Source organism: Elephantulus edwardii, unplaced genomic scaffold (assembly GCF_000299155.1).
Source record: "Elephantulus edwardii isolate Elephantulus edwardi_28Jun2011 unplaced genomic scaffold, EleEdw1.0 scaffold00086, whole genome shotgun sequence".
Taxonomy (NCBI): domain Eukaryota; kingdom Metazoa; phylum Chordata; class Mammalia; order Macroscelidea; family Macroscelididae; genus Elephantulus; species Elephantulus edwardii.
In genome coordinates, this window is record NW_006399836.1 from 12496841 (window position 1) to 12516859 (window position 20019).

Genomic DNA, 20019 nt, shown 5'->3' on the forward strand with positions numbered 1-20019 from the left:
TATGAGTAATTGGTGGTCTGTTCCACAATCAGCCCCCGGCCTAGTTTTCACAGCTGATATTGAGCTTCTCCAGCGGTTCCTTCCACAGATGTAGTCTATCTGATTCCTGTGCATACCATCAGGTGAAGTCCATGTGTATAACCTGGGGAGATGGAGGGAAAAGAACATATAGGGTAGAGGAGACACAGAGGGGAGAAAAACCAACAAACTATGGGAGGCAGCATGACGCCTTCACATGGAGAAGAGGAACAGAGAGGCCACCATCAGGAACAAGAGCCCCATGGCCTCTCAGAGGGTGAAGCCCAGGATGACTTAGAAGAGCTGTGGCTTCAGAGGGCGATTCCTGCCATAACCAATGATGAGACTCCCAGACTCGGTCCCAATCAATCCCAGCTCCAGAGCCAACCACTCCAATGATGGCAGCCCCCGCCCCAAGAAACTCAGCGGCTGTAGATCCCTCGAGATGCTGGTTTGGAAGCTGTGACTACAGATAAATGAACTTAGGAACGCGGGGCTGTCAAGCAGCTGAAGTTCTCATCTCTCATTGTCTGTTTCAGGATCACTGCAGACAATGGACGGTTCAGCAGCTGGGAGACACTCCTGACCAGGGAAGGGGTGGAGACAAACTTGGAGCAGGAAACATTTTGAGGATGAGGGGCGGTGGCAAGAAAGCTGCTCCTAGTGCAGTGAAAGAAAAGCCTGTAGCTCTGCTTCTGAAAAATCAGCTGCTGTAAACTGCACAGAGCACCATCCTACAAATGCATATGGTGTGGCAGGAACCACAGTCAATGCAGTAGAACTTTTTTCACTAGCAACTGCCTTGTCCTTTTGATTTTCTGCTCTTGCCTCCTTGAACTAGGATGCTAGTTCCATATCTTTGTTTTCATCACTGGCGGAGCCCCGGTGCCTGCGCCCTGGCACCCAGCAGCTGCTCCGTAATTACCTGCGTTAACGAACTTCACGTTGGAATGAAGGCACATAACAAACACTAGCTTTGTGAATGACTGGCAGCAAATAGATGGTAGTCCTCGGGCCATCAGCCTCAGCACCACTTGGAAGCTCTTGGGAAATGCAAACTTTCAGACCTCCGGGCAGCGCTAGTGAGTCAGCGCTGTGGGGGCCGGCTCAGCGATCTGCAGCTGACAAGCTCCCACCAGCTTGAGGGCTGTTCTGTCATGAGCCCTGGGAGGCAGGCGACGCAGAATCTAAGGGCCTGTGGCCACCACACAACATCCTGCTCGTTGCCCTTGACTTCTTGCCCTTTGACTTGACTACTGGTCTTCTTTCGTTTCAGAAACAGTGATCCCCAAACGCTGGTGCAGAAATCCATCTCAGCTTAGCGAGCGACTCACGTGGGCCGAACATGCGTGGAAGCGTGCACGGGGGCGTGGAGGGGTTTCCTCCAGCTGCTGCGCAGCTACCCAGACACAAAAAGGACTTTGCAGCTAGAGATACTAGGGGGGAAAGCCCTGTACAAACAGGAAGTACGAATGGGCCTGGAGAAAATAGAATGACTGCTTGTTCTTACTATTTGTGTAGGAGACAACAGGCAACCCAAGCCAGATGGCATTTCAGCACTCAAGTCAGTAGATAAAGATGGAGATAGATGTGACGACCTCACCCACAGAACTCATGCACCTTCAGTCCCAGGTGGTCCTGCCCTGCTCTTAGGCACCAGTCCCAGGTGGTCCTGCCCTGCCCTTAGGCACCAGCCCCACGTGGTCCTGCCTTGCTCTTCTTAATAACAAGATAGAGGAAACACAAGCTGACCACTAAGTCTTAGAGCTTGAGGTCAGTCCGTGAGTGACCACACCCCTGGGCCTTCCCCACGTCTAGGGGTCACTGCCATTCATCAGCACTCTCCGGACCATCCCCAGCAGAGGGGACATGTTTGGGGCCCAGCCATCTGGGGTGAAGAAGAAGAATGTTCCAGTTATCTCAATGACCACAGCCTGTGTAACATCAGCTGCTGAACAAATGAGCCAAAGAGCTGCATTACTGACCCTGACAAGATGAGACTTGATCTCTGGGTCTTATCAGGTGAGAAATGGGAATGTGTTACAGATATTTCAGCTTAGCGCAGCTCCCAGCCCCAACCCCTTCACCATGGTGGTCTGGGCACTGTGAATTCATTCAACAGCCTCAGTCTGTTCCATTAGAAGCCCAGTTTGATATGTGGAAGGACCTATGGAATGAGAGGAACTTATCTTTTCTTGTACCTAACAACAACCAGTCCACACTCTTATTTCCCCATTGCTCTGTGCCCAATCATAGGGCAAATGCCATGTTTGGACAATCCTGGGCAGTCCCTCCACCTGGTGAAGAGAAACTGGGGGCATCTGAGGACTTTATCAGCCCTCACTGATCACCATTCACTGAGAGAATGATGGTGCTTAGGGAGATTCATTTGTTAATAATAATACACGTGATCACTAGGTGACCTGGGACCAAAGTCCAGCTCAGGCTGACTCCAAAGTCCATGCTCCTTCTCCTTCTTATCTGTGGGGAGATTCTAGTAAAAAGAATGACAATCCTGGAAAGATAGACTTACAAAGGCTCTCTCTAGTCAGGAAAATGCCTGATACTCTAGATACTCCTATAAAATTATGAGGATGCAGCTGCTAGTTGCTGTATCAACCGTTAAAACTTCAAAGAGGTCAATATACACTTCCAAGAAGTCTTCTGAGATACAAGATCCTTTGGGTTTTCTATTTAGTATAGCCTTTATCCTCAAGTTCAGGGCATAGCGCTAGGAGGCTGCTGGAGCGCCAGCCATTACATCTAAGTTCCAGGCAGGGGGTAAGAGAAAAAGACTATGATTTTATCGTGGAATCCCAATAAACACAACCACTCTGGGAAATATATTCTTTTTAACTGGACCAACCGCAGTCCAGAATAAAGCCAGTTTTCTTTAATTAAGAAAAAGAGAGTGGCATAGTGTATATAATTAGTGTTAGCTTCCACCACAATTGGTAGGTAACTCTCTGCTCCTTAAGATCTAGAGAGGAATGTCTCCAATCCCCATAAAATTTCAGTGAAAGACAGGAAAGTCTTCAATGAGGTGGACTGTTATTGGGACTGCTACAGTGGACTTGAACGTGGTGGAGATTGGGAGAATAGTGCAGAACAACACGGTTCCCATCTTTTGAACATAGGGTAGCTTTGAGTCATTGTCAACTCAATGGTACATAACAACAGCAATGACTCCCCACTCTGTTTGCCCAAGCCCAACCCCAGCTCCCAGCACTTCTGCCAGTTCCCCAAAGGGTTTACATCCTCATGGTCACCTCCTGTACCTGTTGCTGCTAAGTTAATACCCCTTGCAAGTTACCTCAGCATTTTGTAAGTTCTGTCTGTTTTGAGTCCGTCCCATTATGGAAGCCAACTTTCCACTCTAGTCAATTCTCTCCTCAATACAAAGGTAGACTCACAAAGCACTTTCTGTATACAACAGACTTTAGAAAGACCAGAGGGCCTGCGGTAAGACTTGACATCATAACAAATTTTCAAACATGTCGTTTGACACCCTACTAATAAGTGATATTCAAAGACAGCATTAAATATCTACATGTATTGAATTTGAATACCAAAAAAATCATTAATTATAAAAAAAGATTCTTTTACAGTCAAGAGAGAAAAATAAACCTGATAGAGGGTCAGCTGTGAGTCAATTCAAACTTGATCAGATGTAACAATACTAAAAAATGTTTGTCATCTTTAAAAAAAAGAACTACGTATCTACATGTTCAGAAAGACCTTGCACGTGGGCAGATTGTACTCACTTAAAGGGTGCTCATTCAGTCCTGTGACTTCTCTCTTTTCATGTTCACATATCATTTCCTCATATCTTAGGTCAAGTTCCATGGAAGTAGGAAATAGAGGATAATGTACAAATGATTTATTGAAGCGTTCTTAAGAAGACTTGTAAGGAAGCAAAGGAGAGGTGAAAGTACAGGGCTGCACAGTGTGGGGGGTGGAGGGAGGGGTGAAGGAAATGGGAAGGATCCAGGTGAAAAGACAGGATCTTGATGGACAAGGTCCGATGGTGATTAATTTTATAAAACATTTGTGAAAATGATTGTATGAAACATAATATGAATGCAGAAAAGCGTGAAACACAATGCATACGAACCTTGTAAGCAAACCAATAAAAAAAAAAATTAAAATGAAAGAAGGAAGCAAGAGAGGCTGAACCACACAGGGGAAGACACTAAGTCTCAGCTAGAAAACCTAGCCTTGGCTGATCCCACAGGCGCCCTGGAATGTGAAAGGAAGCGCCAGTGTATCATAACTTGAGCCCATGGGGGTGAGTTCTTAGACCTCTCTATCGATCAATCATTGGCTGGGGACCAGAGAGTGTGACCTGCCAAGCCTCTGTGAGTAGGGACCCAGTCAACACTCACAGCAGGAGTGTGAGTGGAACAGTCCTGCAAAGGAATGAACACTTTCCTCTTTTCCTTCTGTCTCCTATTGCAGCTTGGAGCATAGATGTGATGACCGGCGCTCTAGCAGCCATCGAGAGCCATGAGATGCTCTGGTGGTTGGAAGTTACCTTCTGGAAATGGCAAGCCAGAAAATAAAGAAGGTCCAGGTAGGTCACCGAGTGTCTACTAGGCTCTCCCTTCTCAGTGGCATCTAAAACCCAGCCAAATGGGCTTCTATCAATCTGATTTTTACATATAATGACCCCATAAGACTGAGTAGAATTACCTCCTTTGATTTTCTAAGACTGTAAATCTTTATGGAAGCAGATTACCTCATTTATCTTCTGTAGAGCAGCTGATGGATTTGAACCATCAACCTTTTAGTTAACAGCCAAATGCCTTAACTAGAATATCATCAGAGTTCTTCCATATCCTCCAGAAAGGTCTTAGCCAGGCCTGTCAATTCCATTACCCTTTGCCAGTGATGAATGGGGTAGGTTTGTGAGTCTGGCTGTTAGAGCAGTCATACTCTCCCCAGATGCCTGCTCCCTAATGCACTTCCCCAAAACTACCAAGGTGCTCAACAGACACAAGCAAGACCCAGCCACTAATTTAGAAGAAAAAGACTTTGAGCCAGCAGTTGTGTTCTTCTCACTCAGTGGTAAATGCCTTGAAGGCATTGATTCTGGGTTCCTGGCCAAATGTATCCACGTCACTCTAGCAGCCACTGGAGAGTTTTTGTGTGTTGTTTTCTTGGGCAGAAGGAAATCATCCCTTAATTAACACACATGCCTGAGCACCGGGGCCAGTAGACATGCCAGGAGTATGTCCACCTCCACCTGTCCACAGCGGCTTGGCTCCAGTACCAAGAGATACTGAGGCTCCTGCTGGAATTGTATCACCCTGAGCAGTGCACAGTCATTTCCACTAAAAATACTCCCTGAAACTGGGGCATGCGGAAGGATTGCTGACAAATGGGAAAGGGGGGAATGGAGGAACAACATCAAGGCAGCTGACTCCAGCTGAGTCACCTCCAGACACACCAGGGGGGTGAACTTGGACCGTTCCCATCATAATGCTGTCCATCAGAACAAGAGCCATCCCGTGTGGCTCTGGGGCCCTGTGAGTCATTGTTAGGAGAAATCCATGATGCAATGCAGCCCTTCATTTTACGAGAAAGAACACTGAGCACTGGGGAGTAGAAGGACATTATGCTGAGTGAAATAGCTCGGTCACAAAAGGACAAATACTGCATAACGTCACTGTCATAAAACAGGACCGACATGGGAATTGGGGGGAAACTAAGAAAAGAAGGGATAAATGATGAACACTGCATTGAGACATATGAAGGAAAGAACTGTTAAAAAGGAATATGTGATTGTTTTTGTTGTTAAGTGCCGTCGAGTTGTAGACAACTCATAACAACCCTATGAACTAAAGACCTGAACACTTGCATAACTTTCATCGTTTCCCCAAGTTCATAGAGTTTCCCAAGGCAAGCCATTTGGGAAGTGGATGCCACACCTGCTTCCAAGTTTCTTTTAATTGGGAAGCTCCACCAAACACTGTCCACCATGGGTAATCATTCTCGCATTTGACACATCAGTGTCACAGTGTTCAGCATCAGAGCAACCACGCATTACCTCTGAACAGCAAATGGACAGGCCAGCGCTATACCACTTAGAAGAATGATTGACCACAAACAATTAAAACCAGGCCTGAGGGCCACAGATTAAAATCACCCACTTTTGGCTTGATAGCATAACTTTCTATCCAACAGAGCTCTCTCGTTGTTGTTGTTGTTGTTGTTGTTGTTGTTTGTTGTTGTTGTTGATAAGTGCCATCAAGTCATAGATGACTCGTAGTGACCCAATGAATGAAAGACCTGAACAATTGTATAACTTATGAAATATTTTTATGACAACAGTCCAGAATAAGAAGTGCATAGCAAAGTGGATTGGAGTGGTGGGGTGGAAATTATGCAACAATGAATGAGTTGTGTTTTGGTTTTTGTGGTTTTTATTTTTTAAAAAAAAAAGATAACTGAGAGGATAGAAAAATATGCAACAATGAAAGCATGAAAAATCCAGCTTTTCTGTAAACTTTTGTTAAAATCTCTAGTAAAAAAGAAATAACTTTTTCCTGGGTCACACCACTGGTTCATGGTGGAGCCAGGCCTGGAGGCCATGTCTACCCTGCACCTGCAATTCCTGCAGAGCTTCCCAAGGAGACACAAGTATTTCAGAGGACTCGGTGAAGGCATCCACATCCTATCAGCAGGGAATTGTTTCCATGTCAACTGAAGCAAACCAGACGGATGGCAGTGCAACTGTAAGGACATTCTAAGAACTGAGCTTAACAATTGGAGTTGATTTCAAGTCAGGGGAACCCCATGTGTGTCAGAGGAGAGCTGGGCTCTATAGTGGATGCTTTGGAAACAGGTTGCCAGGTCTTTATTTTGAGGTGTCTTTGGATAGACTCACACCTTCAGTCTTTCAGTTAGTAGTACATTGAGCCTTTCTAATAGTTGAGGAGGCATAAATGTTTAATGAGATTTCTGGAAGGAGATAGCCTCAGACTTGGCCAAATGGCTTAGTGATATCAAGAAGGATCTAGTCTCTCTCTCTCTCTCTCTCTCATCCTCAACAATTATTATTCTTAATCCTCACATGTATTGCCTCATGTTACAAAATAGCTGCCACAGCCCTTGATATCAAGTCTTCATAAATGATATCTAGATTGAGATTGTTGACAGCTTCAGTTTGCTTGGCTCCACAATCAACACTCTTGGCACCAGCAGCCAGGAAATTAAAAGACTTATTGTATTCGGAAAGTGTGTTGTCAGAGACCTCTCTAAAGTACTGAAGAACAATGGTGTCAGTCTGGAGCTAAGGTGCACTTGATACAGGCCATGGTCTTTGTAATCACTATGCATTAGAAAGCTGGACATGATAGAAGGGATGATAGAAGGAGAATTGATGACTTTGAGCTGTCGTGCTGGAGAAGAGTATTGAACATACACTATGGACTGCCAGGAGAATAAACAGGTTCATCTTAAAGAGGATAAAACCAGGCTGCTCCTTGGAGGCAAGGATTCTGAAGCTTCGTCTGACATACTTTGGATATGTTGCAAGGAGGGACCAGTCCTTGGTGAGGGACATCATACTTGCGAGAGTAGAGGGACAGTGCAGGAGAGGAAGACCCTCAATGAGATGGATTGACTCAGTGACTGGGGTAATAGGGTAGGTGTGTCAGAGACAATAAGATTGGCACAGGATAGAGTGGAGTTTCAGGCTCTTGTACATAGGGTTGCTATGAATTGCAGGTGACTTGACGGCACATAACAACAACAACAGGTAGAAAGGAAGACACTTTGATGGTGGCGAGGTTAGGCATTTGGCTACTAACCGAAGGGTCAGCAGTTTGAGCTCACCAGCCACTCCTCAAGACAGCGATGTCACGATCTGCTTCTCTAAAGACTTGTTGATTGCCTTCGAGTCGAGCACAACTCATAGTGACCCTATAAACAAAAGGCCTGAAGCCCCTCCACAACTATCAACATGTATCAATGTTCATAGGGTTTTTGGAGGCATGTTATTTAGGAAGTGGATGCCCCTCCTGCCATCTTGGAAACCCTATGAGGCATTTCTATTCTGTCCTATGGGGTGAGTATCCATCAGGATCGACTGGGTGGCAGTAAGTTACAGTTGTTGGTGGTGGTGGGTCGTAGAGTAAGAACTGACCCATGGCTGACCTTCCAGTAAACAGTAAATCTCATTGGTAGAGATTTCCCATCCTTCTCCCATAGAGCAGCCAGTGAATTTGAATAGTGTGCCTTTGGGATTGCCATGTTGCTTCTTACCATTAGGCCACCAGAGCTCCCTGGGTTAAGGTTGCTGTTCTTGTGTACTGTAGAGTCAGAACCAACCCAAGCCGACCCTCCGGCCAGTTTTCAGAGGCAGTTAATCATATGGGAGGAGATTGTCCATCCTTCTCTCGCTGGGTTAAGGTTGTTGTTGTGGTGGTGGTGGTGGTGGTGTACAATAGAGTCAGAACCGACCTGTAGCTGGCCCTCCAGCAGGTTTTCAGAGGCAGTTAATTGCACAGGAGGAGACTGCCCATCCTTCTCCCATGGAGCAGCTGGTGGCCTCGAACCATATGCCTTTGGGATTGCAGCACAGCTTCTTAATAAATAAAAAATTAAAAATGCCTTCTCCCTGTTTAGCCCTGTTATTGTTGTTGTTATGTGCCATCAAGTCACCTGCAACTCGTAGCGACCCTATGTACAACAGCCCTAAACTCTGTCCTGTGCCAATCGCACTGTCTCTGACACTCCCATCCCAATTACCCCAGTCACTGAATCAATCCACCTCATAGAGGGTCTTCCACTCCTGCGCTGTCCCTCCACCCTCCCAAGCATGATGTCTTTCTGCAAGGACTGGTCCCTCTTTGCAACATGTCCAAAGTACATGAAATGAAGCTTCAGAATCCTTGCCTCTACGGAGCAGCTTGGTTTTAACCTTCTCTAGGATGAACCTGTTCATTTTCTTAGCAGTCTATGGTATATTCAGTACTCATCTCCAACACCACAGCTCAGAAGGAAGAAGTTCAAGCAGTTTTGAAGGAATTGGCAAAAAATAAGGCCCCAGAAACTGATAGTATACCAGTTGACATGTTTCAACAAACAGATGCTGCCCTAGATGTGTTCACCAAGTTGTGCCAAGAAATCTGGAGGACAACAACTTGGCCAACTGACTGAAAGAGATCTATATTTATGCCCATCCCAAAGAAAGGTGATCCCACAGAGTATGGAAATTATCGAACAATATCATTGATATCGCACACAAGCAAGATTCTGCTGAAGATTATCCAAAACCAATTGGAACAGCACATCAACAGAGAACTGCCAGAAGTTAGCCCTATAGAGAGAAAAAAAAGTTTCCCTTACATTAGCCAGAAAGAGGCCACTTAGACAGATGGCTTACATCATTATTTCTATAAGCTGACATCAGTCACTAGCAGAAGGTAACGGGCTTAGGTCAATCAAGATTCACTCCTGAGGCCAAACACGTGGCGGTGCAAACACAGGGTTCCCTCTGCAGTTCCTCATCTGCAAACTGGGATCATTCACACCCACCGCTTCTTGTTCCAGTGAGTCTCATTGAGCTAAAACACGCTGTACTAATGTGAGACAAGAATATTCTTCTTGTGATCCCGAGAAGACCCAGAGTCTATAAAAATAGACCTCTGATCATTAGAGAAATATTTTCCATGAAGAAATGAGCTACAAGGTGTTGATAAGAGGCATTTGTGCTAAGCACAGACAGACCTCCTTTGCAAGAATAAATCAGCAGAAGGAACGAGGAGGACCACACAGGGAATACAAAGCTCGGTTGTTTCCAAAAAGGCCAAGAATAATTGGAAGCACTGAAAAGACGGAAGAGGATGAATCTGTGATTTGGTCCAGAACTCTGCTCACAGCTCAGGCTGAGGAAATTATTGAGGCAAGGAGCTTTCTGGGTGCAAGAGTGGAGCAGCTGAGAGATTTAAGGGAGAAGTATCCCAGGCCTACCTTTGGGAAAGTCTACAGACAGTGGGGCAGGAGACAATGAGGGAGGGAAGACTGGGCTGAGCACCTCCAGGGCTGCTGGTCAAGGAGGTGTAGGAATAGGAGACCAGGTAGAGAAAGGGGGAGACCCCAGGCTCAAAATCAGGACCCCAGAGCCTTCCTCCCTTTCCACTTCTGCCTCCCTGAATGGCTGGATTGCTACACTCCCTTCTCATGCAACCTCAACGTTCCCATCTGGAAAATGACACTTGAATTCATTTGTTTGCATGTTTTCTTCTTATTCATCCAACATCCATCTAACAAACGAGCCGCGAGCTCTGCAGAGACAAAGAGGCTGTGTAGTGTCATAGTTAGCAGTTACCTTGGTCATGGGCTCTTCCTCGTCGAACTTCATTGTCCCGTCTGCAAAATGACAGTCAATGGCCCTTTTCTCATTGGCTCTGATGTGATTAAAAAAGAAATAAATAAAAAATTCTTACCTGTGCAGTGCTTACAGCAGTGGCCAGCACATAGCATATGCTCACTGCAAGCCAGCTACTGTCTTTATGTCCTGTCAAACTGCTGGACACGGGGGGTGTCATGATTACCAGTAAGGCAGAAAAGTTACTCCTATTTGGCACTCTCAGTCTACTAGGGAATGCAGACATTATCCCAGTAATCACTCAGAAAACATAGTAACAAATAGTGGTCAGAGAAGCGAAGCAGAGGCCCAGAGCCTTTTGACCTGGGATCTTGATCAGGGTGGGAATCCTGGAAGTCTTCCTTGAGGAAGTGGTTTTCTGGCAGAGACCAGTCTGAAGGCTGAGAGGGTTGGCTGGGTGACTCGGGGAACATCCCAGGAAAAGAGAGCAGTGAATGGCAAAGCCCTCAGTGAAAGGAAGGTGTTATGGATTAAATTGTGTGTCCCCAAAACAGTATGAAGGAGCCCGGGTGGTAGAGCGTGTGGCATGCCGAACTGCTAACTGCAAGGTCAACCGTTCAAATCCACTAGCAGCTCCAGAGGAAGATGGGCAGTGTCCTCCCATAAAGATCTCCAGCCTCAGAGGCCCAGTGGAGAGGTGCCAGGAGGCAGAAGTGACTCGACAGGCCATGGGTTTGGGTTTACAATGTGTACTATAAAGTACGGCCAACAGACACATGAAAAAATGCTCAAAATCATTGGCGGTAAGAGGGATGCAAATCAAAACCACAATGAGATGCCATCTCACCCCAGTAGCAGTGGCAGGACAGCAAGTAATACATGTGGAGAGGATGTGGCGAGAGAGAGACATCATGCTTTGGAGGGTGGAGGGACAGTGCAGGAGGGGAAGACCCTCTATGACGTGGATTGATTCAGTGACTGGGATAATAGGGATGGGTGTGTCAGAGGCAATGAGATTGGCACGGGATAGAGCAGGATTTAGGGCTGTTGTACATAGGGTCGCTATGAGTCGCAAATGACTCGACGGCACATAACAACAACAACAACAACATTATTAATTTCAGTGAACATTTACAGAGACTTTGGATTTCCATTCATTCACTGCTGGTGGGATTGTAAAATGGTAAACCACTCTGGAAGTCAGTTTGGTGTTTCCTCAGAAAGCTGAACGTAGAAATTTCACATGTGCTAGCTATTCCACTGCTTGGAATATACCCTGAGAAAATGAGAACGGAGGCACAAACAGAGACTTGTACACCAATGTTCCTAGCAGCATTATTCACCATCCATCGCAAGACATGGAAACAGCCCAATTGAATGGATTGAGAAATTATGGTACATTCACATAATGGAATACCACACAGCACGCAGGAGCAATGATTTTGTAAATCACTACTTAACTAGAGCATTGTGCTGAGTGAACTAACTCAGTCCCATAAGGACAAATACTGTATAAGAGCATTATTGTAGAATGAGTATGAGGATACAAGGCAAGGGGGGGAACAGAGTGGTCAGGAGGTTTAATCATGGGGTCACACAATTTGATGGGTGGAAGGAGGAGTGGGTCAAGGAAATAGGAAAGATCTGGTGCAAAAAAACTAATGTATATGGACTTTGAAAGTGAATCAGCATTAAGTAAAAATGTTATTTTTTTAAAAACTGTGTCCTATAAATCCAACCAAATCTGTAGTTAGAGGGTCATTTGGAAACAGGATTTTCTTTGTTATGTTAGCAAGGCAGTGTTGGTGCAGGGTGTGTTTTCATGTCTTCTAAGATTTAAAAGAGCGAGAAACATCAAGAACAGATGAGGACGGTAGCTGCCAGGCTGCACCACTGCCTGCGACGTCCGAGGAGCCGAGAAGCAGAAGCTAAAGTCGCTGGGCCTTCGCTCGGGGCCACCAGGGAGGGGGAAGCACCTTTCTGGAGCCAGCGCCTCACAATCTGATGTCTCGCCTCCTAAACTGTGTACTTTACACGTGGTAAGGTGAAGGGTCGTCAAAAGAGAGGAGGACCCTCAATGAACTGAACTGAGACAATGTGACTGTAATCAAGTACATGAGCGAGAATGAGGATGGCGGGGGGCAGGGCTGGGTCGGATCTGCTCTTCATAGGGTCACTATCATGGTCAACTCGACAGCACCTAACAAGAACAACAAACTATGTACAATGGGTAAGGATGACAGAAGAAGAATGAATCCTTGCCTTTGAGCTGTAGTGTTGGAGAAGAAGACCGAGTGTCCCCTGAACTGCCAAAAGAACAAACAGTATTATGTCTTGGAGAAGGTGCCGCCAGAGTGCTACTTAGAAGCAAGGATCGTGACTCTCAGTCTCCCATACTCAGGGCATGTTTTTAGGAGGGGCTGTGACACTGATGTGTCAAATGTGATAATGGTTACCCTTGGTGGAGAGTGTTTGGTGGAGCTTCCAGATTAAAACAAGCTTGGAAGCAGGAGTGGCATCCACTTCCCAAATGGCTTGCCTCCAGAAATTCTATGAATGTGGAGAAATGATGGTGCATTCACACAATGGAATACTATTCAGCACGCAGGAGCAATGATTTTGTAAATCACTACCTAACGTGGGAGGGACTTGAGAGCATTATGCCGAGTAAATTCAGTGCCATAAGGGCAAATACTGTATGAGAATATTATTGTAGAATGAGTGCGAGGATACAAGGCAGGAGGGAGAGAAAAGTGGTTAGGATGGGTGGGAGTGGGGGCGGTTAATCATGGGGTCACACAATTACATGGGTGGAAGGGGGGTGTATAACAAAAGTTATACAAGCGTTTAAGTCTTTCATTCCTAAAGTTGCTGAGTCATCTACGACTTGATGGCACTTAACAATAACAACAACATTTCTTGGAGAGGGACATCATGCTTGGAAAGATGGAGGGTCAGCATAAGAGAGGAAGACCCTCAATGAGATGGACTGACCGTATCTGCAGCAATGGGCCCAGGTGTGTTGGGGATGATAAGGATGGCCAGACTAGCACAGGACTCAGCTCTGTTGTTCACGACGTGGCGATGAGTCACACTCAACTCCGAGGCATCTAACAACAACAAACTGTGTACAAAGAGAAGCTATACTGGTAACATGTTAGGTGGCTAACCAAGACATCAGCAGTTCCAATCCATGAACAGCTCCACAGGAGAAAGAACACTCTTCCTCTACAGACTTGGAATCCACCCGACAGAAGTGAGCTTTGCAATTAAGCTGAACATAGAAATTCCATATAACCCAGCTATTCCACTAATTGGAATATACCCTGAGAATATGAGAACTGAGGCACAAATGGAGATTTGTACACCAGTGTTCATTGCAGCATTATTCACCTTTGCAAGAACATGGAAACAGCCCCAATGTCCAACCACAAATGAATAGATTGAGAAATTATGGTACATTCACACAATGGAATACTATGCAGCATGCAGGAGCAATGATTTTGTAAATTATTACCTAACTTGGGAGGGACTGGAGAGCATTATGCTGAGTGAACTAACTCAGTCCCACAAGGACAAATATTGTATAAAACTGTTATTGTAGAATGAGTATTAGGATCCAGGAGGGGTGGGAGAGGCTGGAAGCAGAGGGATGTGAATGTACAGGGGGGAAAGGGGGATTAATCATTGAGTTGTACAATTTGATGGGGGGGTGAAGGAAATAGAAAAAATGTGTTCAAATTTGTATTTGAATTTTGTAAATAAACTAGTAGGGGGGAAACTGCAAACAAAGGAGCTAAGGTATTGGAGTGTGTACAGTGTGGTGCTGCTAACTGAAAGGTTCAAATGCACCAGTTGCTGGTCATGAGAAAGAGCGGCTGTCGTGGGAAAGATTTACAGCCTCAGAAATCCGATGGAGGCTCGTTGTGAGTTGGAGCTGACGCAATGGCATCTTCCAACAACAACAAACTGTGAGAAAGTAAATTTCTGTTTGTTAAAGCCACCCACTTGTGATATTGCTGTTATCACAGCCCTAAGAAACTAATACAAACTCACAGGGTCTGGGACTCTATGTAGGCGTGAAGGAGCCCAAAGAACAAGGAGGGACAGAATCTCAGCTCTTTTATAGACTTAGGATTTAATCCTTGAAGAATCAGGATTCTGGTGAATGGAGATAAGCGGAGGAATGGCGTGATCACTGTTGCAACTTTAAAATACATTTTGTAAAAGATTGGAAGCAATCCATGCATCCACTGACAAGCAACCAAGACAGTGAAATGACATGCAGGATGCTAAGAAAAAGAGCCCTTCTGCCATCTGTCAGTCTGTCCTACTATATATAGTACGTGCTGTTGTGACAGTGGAAGAAAAGTCACAGGAATTTCAAATACCAGCAGAATCACCCCAGCTGGGCAGGTTCCAGATGAAGACAGGCCAGGAAGAAAGGCCTGGTGAGTTATTTTCCAAAGTTAGCTCATGAAATCCTCGTGGATTGTAACAGAAGCTTGTCTAATATAACACCAGGAGGTGAGTCCCCTGGACTGGAATGCACGTGGAATTCCAAGGAAGGGAAAGGTGGTGATGGACCTGCCAGCACTTTGCTCTCTGGTACACAGGTCACCATGAGTCAGAGATGACCGGACGTCAATGAACAGCAACAACACACAAAAAGAAGAGAGCAGCTCTGCATGTCCAGAAAGGGAATAATCTGCACAACTTCTTCACGGAACAAAACAAGGGCCAGACTGTGTTTTTAATATGCTACCTACCAGGTGCCCTGAGTCAGAGCCAGTGGCATCAGACAGCAACAACAGTAAGCAGCTGTATAAAACATGGAGGAAAGAGAAAGAAGAAGAAGTGTGTGTGTGTGTGTGTGTGTGTGTGTGTGTGTGTGTGTGTGCGTGTGTGTGAGAGAGAGAGAGAGAGAGAGAGGCATATGTAATCATTACCAAGAAACCAGCACATTACATCTCTCCAGCATATTCATAAGAAAGCAGGGCTTTGGCGGGGAAAGCTTTACTTAAACCAGCCCTTGAGAGAGTATGAAGATGAAGATGAGGGAGCCTTTCTCTGCATAGCCCTTTTGCCCATGGAGCTCTGGTAGTGTGGTGGATAAACTATTTGGCGGTGAACCAGAAATTGCTCGTTCAAACACACTAGCTGTTCCATGAGAAAAAGGCAAAGCAATTTGCTTCTGTAAAACCTTAGAGCAAACCCCACAGGCAGTTGGACACCTCTGTCCTATGTTAAGTCGGTGACTTGTGAAAGTGTGTGTATATATGCATGTTAAGGTGTTGATGTCAGTGAATGAATAAATAAACCAAAAAGTTTAAAAATAAATGAGTTGACCTGGCTGCTGTGTGGCAGATGGATGGTGCTGGTCGCAGGTCAGCCAGGTGGCCACTGCTGTTGTCACCCACAAACAGGGTGGCCTGGACCTCCAGGCAAGGAGAAGTGCATGAGATCCCATGGCAGTCACCCTTCCAGGCCCTTTCTGTGCTGAGTCTGCCCTTATCTGAAGAGGAGGGAGGACCTGAGGCTAAGAGCTCACCTCCATTACTGCTTCATCTGAAAGGTAGATGCTGCGCACAGGGTGGAAAAGGGGCCCCCCAGAGAGAGTAAACCCTGAGACCTGAGCCAAACAAGGGAGGAACAAAGTTCAGGAAGGGACAGACCCCTCTCCTCTGGGGCATTCCTCACTGCTCACAACTCCCTTGTGTGATTCTTGATGTCGGAGTATGTCTTAGTTACCACGTGCTGCCTTAACAAAAGTATCACAAATGAGTGGCTGCAAAGAAACTATACTTATTGCCTCACAGTTCAGGACCAGTCGTTGGAGAGGGACATCATTCTTGGAAGGGAAGATAGCACAAGAGAGGAAGACCCTGGATGAGATGGATTGACTCAGTGACTGGGGTAATGAGGGTAGGTGTGTCAAAGACAATGAGGTTGGCACAGCATAGAGCAGGGTTCAGAGTTGTACACAGGGTCACTATGAGTTGCAAGCAACTCGACAGCACATAACAACAACAACAAAGCCAACACAGTTCAGGAGGCCGTAAGTCCAATCCTGGGGCCGAGGGAGAAGTCCTACTTGGTCTATTTCAGCTTCTGTTGCTCCTGGAGGTGCCATCAAACCCGTTGTGACTTATGGTGACTCCATATACAACAGGACAGAACACTGGTCCCGAGCCACCCTCACAACCCGTGCTACATGTGAGCTCACTGCTGCTTGCAGTTGTTACTACGTTCCTTCGAGTCCAGTATGATGCACAGCAACCCTGTGCACAACAGGTCTGCCCTCTGCACTGTCCTGCGCCGTGCTCATCATCTCTGACACACTCAAGCCTACAGCTGCAGCCACTCTGTCCGTCCATCTAGTGAAGGGCCTTCCTCTACTCTCTTTTGTTGGCCCTCTACCATTCCAAGAATGATGTCTCTGTCCAAGAAAGAACCTCTCAAACAACAGATTCAAAATCGAGAGGGGTGCATGCCAAGGATGTGTCCTGTCTCCCTCCTTTTCCATCTATATGCAGAACAGATCGTCCTGGAGCCTCGGCTCTATAAGGAGGAGTGTGGCATCAGGATTGGAGACACAACCTGCGTTACGCAAATGACACAACCCTGCTTGCTGAAACTGATGAGGACCTGAAGTGCTTGCTGCAGAAGATCAAGGACTGCAGCCTTCAATATGGATAGAAACTCAACATCAAGAAAATATAGATTATCACCTCTGGGCTGGTTGGCAGCATGATGATAGATGGTGAAGAGATTGAGATTGTTAACAACTTTAGTTTGCTTCTCTCCACAGTCAACACTCTTGGTACCAGCTGCCAGGAAATCAAAAGATGATTACATTGAGAAAGTGTGCTGCCAGGTACCTCTCCAGAGTACTGAAGAGCAACTGTGTCATCACGACATCATGACTGCCATGCACCTCATGTAGGCCATAGTCTTTGCAATTACTTGCTATGTGTCAGAAAGTTGTACAATGACTAGAGATATTAGAAAGAGAATTGATGCATTTGGTCTAGGGTGCTGAAGAAGAGTAATGAATATAATATGGACTACCAGGAGAACAAACAGGTTTCGCCTAGAGAGGGTGAAAACAGACTGTTCCTTGGAGGCAAGGATTCTGAGGCTTCGTCAGACACGTTGTTGTTGGCTGTCGAGTCATAGCAAGACTCATAGCGACTCCATAAAAAAAAGATCTAACGTCTTTCTCTAAGTTTCTCTAAGTTCATAGTTTTCATAGGCAACTGGTTTAGGAAGTGGATGCCACTCTTGCTTCCAAAGCCGTCCTACAGCTGGGAGTTCCACCAAACACTGTCCACACTGGTAAACCTTTATGGTCTTTGATACCCCAATGACACAGTTTCAGCATCACAGCAAATCCAGATTACCTCAATACAGCAAATTGCCAAGCAGTGATGTGCAAAGTGGAAGAATGTTCCTCCAAAATAGAGCAACACTAAGGGAGCTCTGGTGGCCTAGTGGCAAGAAGCTGCACTGCAATCCCAACATATAACAGTATTAGAATCACTTAGCAGTGGTTAAATGTCAAACCGAATACATAATGACCCTATGAACAAAAGACATTAACTCTGTTCTATAATTAACATCATTTCTTTGTGTTTATGGAGTTTCTGGAGTTTCCAGAGGCATCTGGCATAGGAAGTGGATGCCACTCCTTCCAAACCTGAATCAGTCTGGAAGCTCCTCCAAACACTGTCCATGATGGGTAACCATCATGACATTTGACACAGCTATGGCATCACGATTGGCAACTCCAAGTTATTCAGTACAGCACATAGACAAATGACTGCGGTACCACTTAAAGAAATTCAGGCATATTGCAAGGAGGGACTAGTCCTTGGAGAGGGACATCATGCCTGGAAGCGTGGAGGGACAACGCAAGAGAGGAGGACCCTTGATGAGATGGGTTGATTCAATGACTGGGGTAATGAGGGTAGGTCTGTCAGAAACAATACAATTGACACAGCGTAGAGCAGGTTTCAGGGCTATCGTACGGTCACTATGAGTCACAAGCTACTCGACGGCACACAACAACATGTTCAAAGTACGTAAGACAACACATGGCCATCTTTACCTCCAGCAAACACTCTGGCTGCACACTCCCCAGGTCGTATCTGTTTGTTCTTCTGGCAGTCCACGGGATACACAGGACTCTTCTCCAACACCACAGCTCAAGGGCACCAGTTCGCCTGTCATCCTGAGTCACCATCCAGCTCTCAGATCCACCTCCCACGGGCTCCTCCTGTTCGTCCATGATACTCGACCAAGCATAATTGCCTTCTCCAGGGACCGGTCCCTCCTCACTGCGTGTTCAAAGCCAGTGAGACGAAGTCTTGCCATCCTTGGTTCTAAAAAGCATTCCAGCTGGTACCACTTCCAAGACAGATTTGTTCATCCTTCTGGCAGTCTGTGATATATTTAACTCTCTTTGCCAACACTGCACTCAAAGACATCAATTTGTCTCCACTCTGCCTTGGTCACTCTCCAGATTTTACATGCATATGTCTGTCTTCTTAAACAACAGGCCTTTGGAAACTCTATGAACATTAGTGAAATGACGATCATTATAGAACAAGGTTCAGCTCTTTTGTTCATAGGGTCGCTATGAGTCGTACTCGACCTCGACAGCATCTAACAACAACAACAACAACAACATCTCTTTCTTATTGTTATCTAGCTGGAACAGACCCCTGGCGGACCCTCCACTGGGTTTCTGAGGCTGTAAACAGCTTGAGAAGAGAATGGCCATCTTTCTCCTGAGCATCTGCTGATAGATTTGAACCACTGGACTTCAGTGAAACTCCCTACGGACTATGCCAACAGAGCACCCTGCATGCATCCGAGGCAACTGAAAATACTATGGCTTGAAACAGGTGCACTTCACTCTTCAAAACACCTTCCTTGTCAGTCTTCTCTGCTTTCAGCCAAGATCTAAATGGCATCAGCAATGATAAACATATATTTGGGGGTGGGGTGGGAACACAATTACATTTATTACAATGTACTTGGAACATTTACCCATTTGCTGTTCTATAAATTAGTATTATACACAGCTGCTTCCATTTCATTCCCCAGAACAAGCATTTCCTTCCTGCTAGTTAATGGGAACCATTTCCACTTGAAAGAAGTAGCCAGGCTCTGACATAAAGTCTAGGGGGAGTGTTCGAATGGAACAGTTCGCTTTTGGTTAAAACGCCAGTGTTCCTGGGAAAGACAACATAGAAAGCTGTAATTCATTCAACGAAAGTACAAAAGCAACCCTTATAAAGCTATGAGCCAAGTCATGTCCTGTTAACAGTCAAAGGAATCCGGGTCACTCACTAAAAAGTACGTTCTGTTTGGCAGTTTCTTATAAAGTTAAATATACACATATCTTCTGACTCAACCATTCCACTCTTAGGTGTTTATGCAAGAGAAATGAAAATAGATGTCCCCACAGATTTTTATATGAAGGTTCACAGATTTTTGTGGGAATGTTGTAACAACCTGGAACTGGAAGTAACCCAGTCTACCAGCAAGGGAATGGACAAACAAGTTGCGGTGTATCCACAGAGTGGGAGGTTGTTGCTCTTGGGAGATGCTGTTAAATCCATTTCAGTGCTGCTTGTGACAGACTCAGACGCTGACTA